The following is a 16,605-nucleotide window of genomic DNA, read 5'->3' on the forward strand; positions in this document are numbered from 1 at the left end:
TTCACAACTTCCACTACACACTATTGTTTATGCATATTCACATATAAATCATATAAAAATAATGATAATAGGGTGGGTTTGGGGAAAAATACACCATCATAAGGTATTTTGATTACTAGTAATATTTTGAGGATGCTCTTTAATGATTAAAAATGTTTGACATTGTAAGGCATTGGTGGTAGGGTGAGGTTGAGAGCCCTGTATGATGCTATGTATGTTCGTTTTCTAAGTTCACAACAACCCACAATTCAGAAGTTCCCTGGGTGGGATAAATGAGAGAATGGAGTTAACAGAGGAAAGAATCAGTGACATGGAACTTAGAGCAGTAACGTGATATAATGAAGAACATAGAGCAGGCAAAAAGGTTAAACTAAAGTTAACAGAACCTCAGAAATCTGTAGGACAGTAAATATTCATGCTAAATGCTGAAGGGAGAAGACACAGAATTGTTCAGAATAAATATGGGCTAAAACAGCCTGAACACTACCCAATCTTGTGATACACAGATCTGAGAAGCTCAGAAAATCATACCCTGACACATCATTTAAAATATCGGCTGACAATCAGATGAAAAATTCCGAAAGGACCCTAAGAAAAATGACACATTATAGGAGAAAAACAATTTGAAGGCCTGTCATTTCTCCTCAGACCCAATAGAGGCCAGAAGAGAGTAAAACAGGATCTTTGAAGTGCTAAAATAAAATAATATCAACCCAGAATACTACATACACCAAAAACTGTCCAAGGATGCAAGGCAAAAAAGAAAACGGAGAGGACAGAGAAATCTAAATTCCTCACTAGACAACTTGCTCTATAAAGATGCGAAAGAAACATCTTCGGGAAGAATAAAAATAATTATAAGAGGAAAATTTTGAACTTCAGGAACAGATACCATTAAATTAATATATGAATGAATATTTGGCAGAAATTAGACCCTTTTGGGAGTAGATGGCCATACCACATGCACAGAGAATGCATATGACAAGTATAACCAAGAGTAGGGGTTTAAATACTCTATATGACTGTGAGGGATCTACGTTTTATTTGAATTGTTAAAAAATTAACTGATTAGTATGTGAGAAGTTATCCCCAGAGCAAACACTAAAAACAATTCCAAACAAAGTCAAAAACAGGAGAACCATAATGGCCTTTATCTAGGACATACAATTAAGCAGCTAAAAGAGTGGCACACAGGGATTTTAGGTGAACAAAAATATTCATTTCTCTTGGCTAGAGCATGACATTGGTTTTGGTTTTTCTTTTTGTACTTTCAGTCACAGAACATATTTTGAAATCACATACTACGTATTCGGAGGTTAAAGTTTATAAAAAAGAAAAAGAACATAAATAGCTATGGTTGAATATGGGTTGCTAATTTTAGTGGCCTAGAGAGGAATTCTAACCAATGACAAACAAATGATGTCCCTGAACTAGACACAACTTACAGTGTTTTTGGTTGTGGTCGTCACTGCCGTCTGGGTTTCTTGGAGGAACCTACGTATGACTTTCCATTTCATGGCCCCCTAGTTTGAATTCTCAGGCATTCCTAATCCTAGGGGTGCAGTTCCCTGGACAAGCTGTTCTCCTAACAAGGCCAAAGACCTATCAGGACAATGAAAGAAGGGTTCCGATGGCTCTGGGACTGCAGAGTCTGCATTAGGCCTTTGAGGGTCAGGGGAGGCCTGGCCTCCCTCCTGCCCAGACCTGGGCCTTAAGAGAAAACTCCCTGCCAAAGCACAGAAAGCAGCTCCACCCAGAGCTCCTGGATCTCTCTGAACCATGCACATAGGAAATGCTGTCAGGAACTCAGAGAGCTCCATTCCAGGTTTGCTGCCCCTGAGAAGAGGAGAGATCCAGCCCTGTCTGTCTCCCAGCTGCTCTACAGATAACACAAAGAATGTGAGCAAGGATGGGCATCTTCCTATCTCCTTGGCCTCCATGAAAACCCTGAGAAAGATCCAGATCAATCAGGCTTCAGTCACCTCAGAGCAGAAAAAAGTTAGGGGATGGCTCACCCATATTCCACAGTCTAGGCACCATTAACGTAAAATTCCCCTGCTGTCACACAGGTGACGGGCCCACCTGAGGCTGCCATCACACTCTCACACAAACACACACACCAGCTAGGGTACTGAGTCACTGCTGAGAATCTAAACCCAGGAAAAGGAAGCAGTGCGCTGGACGAATCAACAGTTCCCCGGGTGGCAAGACTGAAGCACCCCAGAATGCAGCACCTCAGAGCCTTCTAGTACATTCCCTGGCCTGCTCCTGGACTGCTCCTCCACCAGCTGCCTCTGCATCCCCCACAATAATTCACAGCTGAGGAGGTGTGGGAAGGACTCCCCAGGCCCAGGGCTCATCCTGGGATCCACTGCAGTGGCCACCTCGGTGGGTCCTTTGCCTCAGAAGAAATGCTGCTCAGCAGACCTGTCCTCTCCTCACTGTCCCAGCCCCACCTGATGTACTGGCACACCCTCTCCCCTCAGCCTTTTTCACCTCGCTGAGCCCTGCTGCCACCACCATCAGATACCAACCAGGCTGGGCTGTGCGCTAGGCCCTCTTCTGCCCTGGATCCCGGCACCACAGAAGGTGGGAACTGTGAAAGAAGCCCAGAGCCTGCTCCAGCAGCTGCTGCATGGTCAAGCCAATTTCAGGGAGACCCCTGAGAGGAGTCCCTGTGCATCCCAGAGTCTGTGACAGCTGCAACTGATGCCAGTTCTGAGTTCCGCACAGCTCCCAGCACCTCCTCCGTCTGCAGGTATCCCATCATATTTAGAATGAGCTCAGCGATTCCGGTGTGTGTGGACTCTCCTGACTCCTTCTCATGGACACCCCTCCCACCACTAGGCCTGGGGACCCTCACTCCACTGGCCTTCCAGAGGCTGCTTCTGCAGCCACTTCCAGCCCCTCAACCAGCACACCTGCAGCCTTGACTTCCCACCTTCCTCTGACCGTCGGGTCACCCTGATGAATACCACATCCCTCCCCCCTCCACTGCTCTGTGGGACTCCTGCTGGCTCCAGTGCCAGCTTCTTCCCATCTGACCAGGCCCTTCAGGCACATCCAGCGGCAGCGCTGCCTCAGCCACAGACACCCCCAGCCTGCACACACTTGGGTTCTGCAGCCCGACCCCAAAGTGTAAACTCCCCTTTAACCCTGTAGCAGCGCCCCAGCTCCTATGTGGAGTCCCTGGTGGGCAGCTTCCTGGAAACCTCGGCTTTGACCATTCTTTCCAATTTGAAAACCTGGCAACTTCCACCTCAACCTCTGCTAAAGGCCAGGTACACCTGCGCATCACCACTGCTAGCTTTGGTGGGTTGATACCTAGAGGTTTCACCTTGGGCAGCCACGCCAGGCTCCAGCTGGCCTTTGGGTCCACCCCCGCCGTGTTCTCCTCCAGCACAGGCAATGCCTCTGGCTTTGCAGCCACCACCAACACGCCCTGTGCTGTGACCAATTTCAACCCCAGAACGAGGCAGCGATGCTCAGCATCTGGCAGCATCACCCCAGTCGTCTCCAGGTCGGGGGTTTCAGCAGCACATAAGAGCTTTGGGAGCCAAGTGGAGGTCACAGATCTGAGCTCCAACATTGATGCACTCAGTATAAGAGGAGAAAGGAGTGGGGCCCCCACACCACATATCACTTTGGGGTAAGCTTAGGCCTAAAGACCTGGGACCCTGGAGCCAAAGCACACTATGGCCAACATAGGGGCCAGCACCCCTAAGAGTAACCCTGTGGATGAAGGCGCTAATGCCCTACATGCTGCCCAACACCCAGGGGTGCGCCCCAGCAAGGCCCCCTTATTTCCTGTGGAGGACCTGGCACCTCTCAAACATACTGGATTTACATTCACGTCCATCCCAGCCTTTAATTTCATGAACCCACTACGAGGAGCCTTGCCTTCAGGGTTCTGTCACCACGAGTCAGGGCTTTGCAGGAGACAGAACTGTTTGGGCCCTCAGCCCGTTCACTTCTCTCCAGGTGCGGCTCTACCATGACAAGTTTTAAGAGACAAATGCTGGCCTGAGGCAGCAGAACCTCAAGAAGCAGCCTTGTCCACTTTCCTGCAGGCTGGACCAGGGGTTGTCAACTTTAAGTGTTACACAAATCAACAGCTGTTCTCTGCACTCCTAGAGCCAAATGGAGCCCCAAAGACAAAGGTTTCCATTTCCTCTGTGTTTCCTGCAGTTTTGTTACAGAAGTTGGGGGTTGGGGCTGTCATCTGGTAGGATCCCAGCAGTCAGATTACTCAGACAGGAGAGGAAGCCTCGGCCTGTCCCCTCCAGACGTGGAGCCAGTAGAACCCACTGCTGCCCACAGGTGCCTCCTGCCCTTCCCATTTTTCTTGTCAGTCTTCCAGACGTTTTAGAAATAAAACCTGGTTCTGGGAAGTGGACTTGGCCTAATGGATAGAGCATCCGCCTACTACATGGGAGGTCCACAGTTCAAACCCCAGGTCTCCCTGACCCGTGTGGAGCTGGCCCACACGCAGTGCTAATGCGCACAAGGAATGCCCTGCCATGCAGGGGTGTCCCTGGCGTAGGGGAGCCCCACACGCAAGGAGTGTGCCCCATTAAGGAGAGCCATCCAGCGCGTAAGAAAGTGGAGCCTGCCCAAGAATGGCGCCGCACACATGGAGAGCTGACACAGCAAGATGACTCAACACAAAGAAACACAGATTCCCGGTGCCGCTGATAAGGATATAAGTGGTCACAGAAGCACACACAGTGAATGGAAACAGAGCAAATTACAGGGTGGGGGGGAGGAAGGGGAGAGAAATAAATTTTAAAAACCTGGTTCTTTTTCTTTTATATAATTTATCTATTCTCTATAAATCAAGTATAGAGAAGCCACTGATGTGTAGAATTGGAGACAGATGAAGCCAGACTTAACTCTTTAAAGTTTTGATGTCCTAGTTAATATGGTGAGGAAAGCAGCACGAAAGATGAAACCTGAGTAAAAACCTGACCCAGAAATATTAAAAACGTGTTTTGACTTTAAGGGATGGGAATTCAAGATTGGGAAGGGATTTAGCTCAACTGACAGAGCGCCCGCCTACCACACGGGAGGTCCAGGGTTCAAACCCAGGGCCTCCTGACCCGTGTGGAGGTGGTCCACGCGCAGTGCTGATGCGCGCAAGGAGTGCCCTGCCACACAGGTTGTCCCCCGTGTAGGGGAGCCCCATGGACAAGGAGTACGACCCTGCAAGGAGAGCTGCCCCGCATGAAAAAAGTGCAGCCTGCCCAGGAGCGGCACCACACACACAGAGAGCTGACACAGCAAGATGATTCAACACAAAGAGACACAGATTCCTGGTGCTACTGACAAGAATGCAAGCGGACACAGAAGAACACACAGTAAATGGACACAGAGAGCAGACAACAAGGGTGGGAGGGGAGGGGAGAGAAATAAAATGTGAATCTTAAAAAAAAGAAAAAAGATATAGTGGATCCAAGGAAAGGACAGATGGGGTGCCCAGGATAAAAGCGGCCTGGGGGAAGGTATTGGTAGATGGGGAGCCTGGGGTGAAGAGGGTGGGCCCAGGGAAGGGGAGTCTGACAGTGGAACGGGCTGGGTCATCGCTAGTACACACAATAAAACACATCTGATATATCTAGTGTTTTGAAGCTGGTGATTATTTTTGCTTTGAATTAAGGTTTAGACAAATCACAGCTCACCTAGAGAGTGTGGGACTGACATCAAGGCCCTAGGACCAGAGTGAACAAAGGATGAAAAGTCATCTCTGCTCTGTAAATAGTAAAATGCATGTATCTAAGATATGACATATTTCTGGACAATTTATCTTAAAATACGCATAGGACCCACTGAGTCCATGACTCTCCTTTCGGAGGAATAAAGGATGGAAGGAGACTGCTTGAGGAGGCAGGCAAGCTAACATTAGATTTTAATTATAAAACAAAGTCTAAAACTTAGGTATGTTTATTAATCACCATTTTACAGATGAGCGACAGGCACAAAGATCTCAAGTACTCTCCCTGAAGTCACCCAGCAAGTACATGTCAGGATCTAGGTACAGGGAAGTCTAACGTTAGGCTACACCCTGTGAACATGACTTCACAGGAGTCACAATTCCACCCTAGCTGGGATGACCTCATACCCCACAGCGAGTCTCAACTACATCCAAGTACTGCAGATGTGATGGTCTGAAAGCACCTCCCCTGCCAGGAGAGGCATCGTACAGATGGTGGAAAGAGCCAGGCACCAGGCACTGCCCTCCACTCTTTTCACTCTACTAAATGGTGAGTGAGTGATGACTGTATATGTGACCCTGTGCGAGGCCCAGGGCAGGGAGAGAGGAATGTAAACCTTATAGGAGTCATTTACAATCCAGGGAGCAAAAGCTAAAGAATCAGCAAATACAACGTGAGGGGTCAGTGGTAGGATAACAGAGCAGGTAAGAAAGATGTTGGCAGTGGATGTGGTTCAAGCAGTTGAACAGCTGCTTCCCATACGGGATGGCCCAAGTTTCGTTCCTGGTGCCTCCGAAAAACAAACAAGCAAATGAATAAACCAACTGACTCAGTGGTTCAGTGCCAGCTTCCCACAAACAAGGTCCCAGATTCAATGTCCAGCCCTGGAATCCCCCAAAAAATTATTTTACCTAAGTCAGAGGAGATGAGATTGGAGCTGGGGATCAAAGGAGGAGGAAGCAGCCAAGTGGTGAGGAGGTATTTCCACATCAAAGAATTAGCCAGTGACAAGTGGACAAGGAAGACAGTCACAGGCTAACCTCCAAGGCCAATAAGCATATGAAAAGATGCTCAAATTCATCAGCCATTAGGGAAAGGCACATTAAAAGTATGATGAGTTATCACATCACACCCATTAAAATGGCTATTATTTTAAAAATTGGAAAATACCAAGTGCTAGTGAGGATGTATATAAATAGCAAACCTTATACACTGGTGGCAGGAATATAAATAATGGAGCCAAGTATGGAAAACAGCAGGGCAGTAACTCAAAAAGTTAAATTAGAATTAACATATGACCTGGCAATCCCACTTCTAGATATACATCCAAAACAAATGAAAGCAGGATTTAAGACAAGTATTTGTGTACCAATGTTAACGCACAAAATACAAAAGGTAACGGCAAATACCCACCAAGAGAGGAATGGATAAACAAAATGTGGTAAATACATACAACACAATATTATCCAGCTTTATGAAAGAATGAAGTCCAGATGCGTGTGACAACATGGATGAACCCTGAGGATATTATATTCATTGAAATAAGCCAGACACTAAAGGACAAATAATGTATGATCTCACTGATATTAACTAATTATAATAAGCAAACTCAAGAGATTTAGAATCTAGACTATAACTTACCAAGGGACAGAATGGGTGTAGCAAATGTAGAGTTGATGTTTGAATTGTGCACAATTTCTATTTAGGATAGTGATGATGGTAGCACATTACTGGGAATGTAGTTAACTGTGCAGAATTATGTTTATGAATAAGATTGAAAGGAGGAGTTTAAGGTCATGTACTTTACTAGAAGGGAAAGTTAGAAGCCAAAACACGGGATTGTTTAAGTGAACACTGTTGTGGATGATGGACTGGGGTTAATAGTACAAATACAAGGCTATTTTTTCATGAATTATAACAAATGTATGAAACTATTATATGTTGTCAATAATAGGATGGTATATGGAAAAAAACACCTAATGAAAACTCTGGACTATAGGTATCAGTAATACCTTATTTTCCTTCATCAATTCTAAAAAAGGTACCACACTAATGCAAAGTGTCAATAGAGAGATACATGGGAACACTGTATTTTTTACATGAATTTTCTATAAACATAAACTTCACTATTAAAATTTTTCAACAATTTAAGAAAGCAATAGGCTAACTGAAAGAAACCAGACATAAAGTACTAACATATTCTACTATTTCATTAATATAAAATGTCAGGATAAATAAATTTATAGAGATGAAGATTAGTTGTTAGCTAAGGCTGGGGCTGAGGGATGACAGGGATTGAGAGGTGACTGCTAAGGGGTATGGGGCTTTTCTTCTTGGAGTGAGAAAATGTTCTAAACCTGATTGTGGTGATGAGTGCACAGCTCACAGCTCTTTGATTATACTAAAAGTAACTGTGGACACTTTCCATAGACTGTATGGTATTTGAATCTATCTCAATAAAACTGTTTTTAAAACTTGGTGCACACACTGTAGTCCAGTATAAGAACTTCATATTTTACTGTAGCTGGGAATATATGGGGGGCTCAGTAAAGAATAACAAGGGACAGGACCTGACTCAGGCTTTAACAGGCTCATTCTGGCCACAAGATAATAATGGAGCACAGTGGCAAGCAGATCAAAATGCAGACCAGGTAGGCAGCTCTCAGAGTAGTCCAGGCAAGATACATGGTGGATTAGACAAAGCAGTAGCTGCGTAACAAATGGACCACACTAAAGAAAGATGTTGTTCATGGGGGAAGTGTGGTAGGGGGAAGGAGTAGAGTATATGGGAATCCCCTATATTTCTGATGGAACATTTATGTCATTTAAAGCTACTTTAAAAACAAAAAAGTTTTTTTTTTTTTTTAATTTTTACATAGAAGCAGAAGAATCAGTGGAGTGGTCAGAATAGGCAATAGAAATACTGGGGAATCATCAAAACTATTTGATATTTGAAAACATGGAGACAGAATCCTAAGGAAGAGTGCACTGAATGAGAGATCCATAAAAAAACAAAAATGACACATCGGTCTTCAACAAACTTTAAAATACTGATCTGCAAATGATAAATTATAAAGGCAAACTACTGACGGGCAAAAATATTTGCAAACTTACGACAAAGAAAGAACACATATCTAGGAAATCTAGAGCTGATATCTGGAACAGATATCTAGATATCCAAGCGATATGGCTCAAGCGAGAGTGCTTGTTTCCCATATGGGAGGTTCCAGCTTCAGTTCCAATACCTCTTTAAAAAAAAAACAACAACAGAGAACCAGCAAGCAAACAAAAAAAACAACTTGATCGAGCCAATTTGGCTCAGTGGTTGAATGCTGGCTTCCCACTTTTGAGATCCCAGGTTCAAACTCCAGACATGGTTCTAGGAAAAAAAAAAAAAACTCCTACCTAGAATATAATAAAAGAATTTCCAAAATTCAATCATAAAAACATTACTATTAGAAAGTGGGCAAAACACATGAACAAACATTTCACCACAGTAGATACACGGATAGGAAATAAGTACATGAAGAGATGCAATGATATAATTAACAATCAGGGAAATGCAAATTACACCATTATTAAGACAATGTAAAGTGACAATACCAAATGCTGTTGCGAATGCACAGAAGTTGGATCTCTCTTTATTGCTCAAAAATGACAGTAACTCTGAAAATTACCCATTTCTTTAAAACTAAATATACACTTATCATACAGCCCAGCAAGTGCACTCCTGCACATTACTCACAAAAAATGAAAACTAAGCCCAGATTAAGCATTAGTTTGTTCTTTGAAAAGATCAAACTGATAAACCTCTATGCTAACCAAACATAAAACAGAGAAGATACAAATTACCAATACCAGGAATGGAAGAGGGGTCATCACTACTAGTTCCCCACACATTGAAAGGATAAGCAAGACTATGAACAACCCTATGTCCAAGAGTTTGATAACTTACATGTAACGACCCAAAACTCCTTGAAAGATACAAATTAACAAAACTCATACAGGAACAAAAGTATAATTAGAATAACCCTATGGTCATTAATTTTTTGAATCAATAATTAATGACATTTCAAAACACAAAGGACAGGAACATAAAACCAAAATTTTGTCCTATTGTCTAGGAATGTTCAGCTGACTATGGGCCTCCTGGAAGGAAAATGCACATAACAGGACATACTTCAAATGCCTGGAGTGACCCCTCCCCATAATCTGTATTTATTATTTTGTATTTTGTGGAAAAGAAACACATGCTCATATTAATAAAAAACAAATCAAATGTTGAAACAGGTACACAATTAAAGGTAAGCCTCCCTCTCTCCAGTCCATTCCCTCAGATCTACCCCCTCCTAGACACCCACTTACAATTTCTCTCACCTCCTTGAATGAATAGGCCAGCCAGGTACAAGCATATATATCTGTGGTTGATCATACATCCCATTTTTAAACTTTTACCTAAGTTATTAAGTTATTCAGTCATTAAGTCAAACTTTCTTAAGTAAATTTCATTATACACCCAATAACATGACCATATAACATAAAGTCACATCAGGATATTCTTAGTGAGAGGGAGTGACATGAAAAGGTAGGACAATAGACAAAAACCAGGACTGCCCTGGACAAGCAGGAACATACCACGTTAATTTAGAAATCGGTGCTCTGGAGTCCCCTCAGGTCCACGGCAGACAAATGCACCACCTCCCACTCCAGCCGCAGGACGTTCAGTGCAATAAAGGACAAGAAACTCAGCAGAAGGTTCGGCTCCCTCCCCAGTGCACAGGACTAACACCTCCCACAAACATCCCCAGGCTGCAGAGCTCAAGGCGGCCTGGCACCTGGGGAGCCACAGCCATCACCCAAGGCCTGGCTGCTGAAGCCTGGACACCACCTGCCAAGGCCTGCAGCCTGCAGCTGAGCATCATGGGAGGGGGGGGGGCAGCTTCCAGGACCACCCACATGCAGGCCCACCCAGACCACAGGGCCCAGCCAGGGCCTAGGGACTGGGATGGCCCCACCCACCTCCTGGTCCAGGCACTCCAGGGTGCAGATACTGAACCATCTGTACCATTCCTCATCTTTTCAGAAAGGTTTTTTTTACGAATTTTAACATTCTCCATTTAATTTCTTTTTAGCCCTTTCTACTCTTTTAACCTTCACTTTGTACTTAAGCATCACCCTGTCACCCTATTTCCTAAGAGATTACATTTCACTTTTGAACTATTTTCCCACTGTTCTTATTATCGTATTCTCATTCACTATGAGTTTTTTCCAACTTATGATGTCTTATCATATATTGCTTCATTTTCTTAATGCCTTTTATCTTCTTTTCAGAAAGTATATTTCAGAACATCCTGTAGTTATGACGAAGAGCTTTCATTCGCGGTAAGATACTCTTCACTTACTCCTTTACTCCCTGCATTACACAGGTACTTGAAAGTAACATGCATTTTTTTCTATTGGTATTCGTACACTTTTAAAAAATTGTGGATTAAAGTGAGATTCAAAACAGCTTTCTCAACAACACAGATTTCTCTTGCTAGATTTTTCATGAAAGGTTTTGACGGATGAAAGCTTTCTTCCTGATATTTCTGGATTCTGTACTTCTATCATTCTTATAAACGGGCCCTCACTCTCATTACTTCTATTGCACCCTTTGTTATCTATTTTGTCTTTCTCCAACTGACACTGAATATTCTTTTACATGTACTCCTCTCTTGAAAAGAACATTACCACATCACCAAAATCTAAAGGTCCATATATTTTCAAAATCAATTATCTAAGTTATTTCAGTAAGTTACACTGGATTTCATTTCTAAATTATGTTCTTTGTGTATATATGTACTGTATTCCTACAATCATTAGATTTTAGTTTCTTATATTTATTTTATGATGAAATGTTTTGTTTTTATACTTTGAGTCATTTGCCACAGAGTGATTAATTTTCTATTTAATTTTATATCAATCTTTTCATACATACTTAGTGTTTGCAATGGCAGTTTATATTCAGAAATTTTTTTAAAAATTTCCCATTGCTTTAGATTCACAATCACATAGGTTCAATGTCATTAATATCTGGAATAAAATATTACCACTTTATGGCTTTATATCTATCATCAGGAACATACACCAACATCCCGCAAAATAATCTTTATACTTCTCATGGTACTCAAGGATTCCGGTGAGTACTTGGTTCTTGCTCCAGTTAAAGTACTATTTTATAAATAACCTGTAGAAAGAAAAGTTCATTTAATAGGGTTTTCTGAATTTTTAAAGTTTAAGAACACAAACGTTTCAGGCATACTATCATTATCTTATTATTAAAACTTGAACACATGCATATTAGTAAGAAATATGTAATTCAAAACCACAAAAATGTAGGTCTTAGACAATTAGCTCATATTCCAGGATTTCAGAAATGCACTCACAGGCACCCCACATCCTGGGGGCTTTCTGCTGCTCTCTGAGTGGACGGTCATTGGGGGAACACATTCCACTCTGTTCACAGCTGCACGGACATAACCCACTGCTAACACACTCAAAAGTGGAAGACTGAAAGTCTTTCCCATTAGGTCAGGAACAAGATGTTAGCTCACTTTCATCACTGTTATTCAACATTATACTGGAAGTTATAGCCAGAGCAAATGCGCAAGAAAAAGAAATAGTCATCCAAATTGGAATGGAAGAAGTAAACTGTCCTAATACACAGATGACATAGAGTTTTAAATACTCAATCCCAAAGAATCCACAACACTACTGGAACAAGTGAAGACATTAAGTAAACTTGAATTGTACTACACATACACTCAAAAGTCAGTTTTGTTTATACAGCCGAAAATAATAAGAAATAGATTTTTTTAAAGAAAATCCATTCATTTAGCCTCTAACAAATAAAACACCTAAGAATGAATTTAATGAAAGGGTGAAGCAATTCAACAATTAGCAAACATAGGTGAATGAAATTTTAGAAGACCTAAATGTATGTCTAGACAACCACTGTCCATGGATGGTAAGACTCAATATTATTCTAATACCAATACTACCCACAGGTATCTCTCATGCTTATCAGGGGGTCTTTGACTTTACCACTGTTTCCTATCTGTGTTTTAAAATCACCAAGCCATGAACAAACACAACACAACATGGTCCAATCCTTATTGTATTTTCTTTTCTGTCACTTGTAGGAGACCTTGAAAGTAAATGAAAATGGTAACTATTCTAGGCTCATCAAAGTATGTAACAGGAAAAACAGATAAAATAGGGGGCTTCCTGCAAGCTGTACGCTAGAGACCTAGCCTGGTCCCAGGCTCAAAGTAGAATGAGGATATGATGAAAGGTCTTCCATTAAGGAGTTCTGTCCTTCCATCCACAGTCCCAAGGGATGGATCTGTTCATTTGGGGGTTACAGGTTAGGCTGAGTGGAGGATTATGAGAATCGATGTGTGAGTCTCTGTGGGGTGACTGTGAGATTGTGTGTGAGCTTGTGTGTGGGGGTAACTGTATGAATTTCCCCCAGGTGACAGGGATTGCTCAAGCTCTGGTGCTCCAAGGGGAGGGGCCTTAATGTGAACCCAGGCATGTGGCTCCAATGCTCTGCACTACAGACCTGCAGTTATCACTCAGTCATGGGACCAGGAGAAACCACACAAGGAAGCAGATAAGGCTCATTAGACTGAGGTCCTGCCTACCTTACGGGAGATCCGTGGTTTGGTTCCCAGTGTCTCCTAAAGAACACAGTGAGATGGCACTATGGGCAGACACGGGAAGCTGACACAATAAGATGATGCAACAAGAGACACAACAAAGCAGAGAGAAGAGGTTTCCAGTGCCTCCTGAAGAAGACAGCAAGCTGGCACGGCGGGCAGCCACAACAAGCTGATAAAACAAGATGATGCAACAAGAGACACAAGGAGAAACAATGACAGAAAAAACAAAGCAGGGAAGAGAGGTGGCTTAAGTGATTAAGCACCTCCTTGTCATATTAGAGGTCCTTCTGATTAAAAAAACAAAGGAAGACAAACACAGCAAAGGTAAACAATGAGGGGGTAGGGAGAAATAAAGAAATAGACATAAATAGTAAAAACAACAACCAAAAAGGAACAAAAAAAAAACAACCAAAATAACAAAAAAAGAAGCCATGCAAGGGAAGTTCCATCATCTGTGTATGTGCTTACAATTACCTGAGTCTACAGAGAGACCAAACTGTCCATCTTTATAAGGTGGCCTCTAAATCACAGGGCCTAGGGAAGCTAGCTGTGCAGATAAACTCAGACTCTGGCACAGTTTCTGATGTCCAACACTAAAGGAAAGGCCTTTTGACTCTGCATTAGATCAAAATCCTGAGAGTTGTGAGACATCACATAGAATCCTCTGTCAACCCTCACGTGATGTCACAGCCAGGAGTTCTGCCACGACACATAGGCACTGGAAAAAAAGTTAGTGCACTGGATTATATCGTTACCACGGACCCTCCAGATGCTAAAATCCTATGAGTCAGGGAAGAGGATGAGACTCAATCAACTGGGCTGTCTACCATATGTCTACCATATGGCAGGCCCTGGGTTTGCTTCCCAGGACCTCCTTGAGAAGGCAAGCTGACCCGCATCTGCACAGAGCTGACAGTCTGCGTCCGTGGAGAGCTGGCACAGGAAGATGATGCAACAAAGGAATACAAGCAGACACAGAAGAATGCACAAGGAATGGATACAGGGAGCAGACAGCAAGCAAGCAGCAAGGGGGAAAGGAGAAGTAAAAATAAATTTTAAAGAAAAGCCTACGAGTCACACAGTAGGGTCTCTGACAAGTATGAACTCAGATTCCACTTGGTACTTAACCTGGTGTCCACAACCTTTGTTGTACTCCAACTAGAGAACAACCTTAGAGGGAGTCAGCATTGACCCTCTGCGTCTCTCCATAATGACGGTCCCACTGTTAAGGGCCAGTAATTCAAGAAATAAACAAACATGATAGAGAAAAGAAAGACTGGATGGAAAAATACACTATTATTAAGTGGTCATTGTTAAATGGTAAGATATCAATATGTTCATACCTATAATTATATTTACCACAAAGATTAGTGAATAAATGTGATAGAATGAATTGCCTGGAATTGAATTGATTTCACCAAAAAAAAGGTTGCCTCTAATCAAGTAGAAATTCCTGTAGTATATTTGGTAAATGCAGTGAGTGTTTATGCAGATCCATGGAGGCTGAATTCATTGGAGATGTCAAAAGACACCTGTGAGGACTTCCAGGAAGATGGCAGACTAAGAAGACATGGGACTCTCTCCTCCTACAGAAAAACAGCTGGAGAACAGACTGAAATGGACTGGAAAAAGACCTTCTAGGGTTTAGGACAGCAGGGTAAGGCTGAACACCACCCAGGACAGAGACCCACAAAGGAGGGGAATCGCAACAGCAAAACTGTGAGTTGAAAGCAGCAGCTCTTGCTGCTGGCACCATCCCCCACATTAAGGACTTTAGAACACGCAGGCCTCTGACCAACTTTAGAAAAAGGGGTCTCCAGGGATCCACCACCCCCAGAAAGGGGAGGGAGAGGGACACTGCCTAAGGCTGACAGCTTGTGACCCACAAATTTAGTCTGCTGTGTCCCATGAGCTCTACCGAGCAGGATGGGGTCATGTCATTGCTTCCCTTGGGAGCCAGCAAAGGACTAAAGAGATCATGACCCTCTCGATCTACTTCTCTACTAACTGGGAATGATTGTTGAAGCCACAGAGGGGCATGGAATCATTTCCTACCCAGGAAAAGGGAGCAGGCTGACAGAAGGCTGAAGAACTGTTTCTGAGAAAGTTTAAATTATAAGTCTCTTTATCTCTAGGCAAGAACCTCTACCACACAGATCCAGTCTGTCTCACAGCAAAAACACTCCAACCAGGCACTGAACTGAAAGGGCTGCCAAGGAGTGCCATCTGCTAGTAGAACTAGGTTGTACATATGAGAAAATTAAAAATAAGAAACTTAGAGAGGCTTTTGCTGGCCTTTATAACCTCCCTCTCAAGGCCCTAGGAAGCAGGTCTGCAAACCATTACTGGGTATAGCAGTTGGACATTACTGATGAATTCCAAAAAGAAATACTGGATTATGCATGTAAACTGGTCTTTTCCTCTGGGCAATTACAGTATATAGGATTCATAGATGTACATGATTAAATAATGATCAAAGGTTTGGCTAGGCCACATTAAGAATGTTGCATCCCTGCCCCTTGGTAGGTGGGACCAACAGAGAAAACGATATGACATAAAACATGGTTGGAGCTTTTGAGCTTGAGCCCAGGAGGTGAACACACAGGAGAACATCACCAGAGGAAGACAGACAGCTTCTTAGACACAGGAGAAGCCCTGGTATGAGGACAGAGCTGTTTGCCTGATAGTCTACAAGCTGACCTTGTGGAGAGAGGCAAAGCTTAGAGAGCCTCATAGTCTAGAGCTGACCTTGTGAAAATAGAAGAGCTGATCCTGGAAATGAACCAAGAGAAGAGGAACCCAAGAAGCCTGAACCCTTGCAGACACCAGCAGTCATCTTGCTCTAACACATGGTAAGACTTTGGTGAGGGAAGCAACTTATACTTTATGGTCTGATAAATAAGCTTCTACCCCAAATAAATACCCTTTATAAAGGTCAACAGACTTCTGCTTTTTGCATCAGCACTCCTTTAGTACAAACAGTGGGTCCAGATGCCAGTTTTGAGCAACTAAGTGGGACAAGCCTAATGATCCAGGTTGAACCAAGAATCAAACAGCAGCACTGACACACAGAATCCCGCCACCAAATCCCAAGAAAAGGGAAAGAAATTGAACATCTGAGTAACCTGCATCCTAATCAGATGTCTCTTATGAGCAAAAATTTACAAGCCAGACTAAGAAAATGGAAGACA

Source organism: Dasypus novemcinctus, chromosome 30, assembly GCF_030445035.2.
Source record: "Dasypus novemcinctus isolate mDasNov1 chromosome 30, mDasNov1.1.hap2, whole genome shotgun sequence".
NCBI classification, from domain to species: Eukaryota; Metazoa; Chordata; class Mammalia; order Cingulata; family Dasypodidae; genus Dasypus; species Dasypus novemcinctus.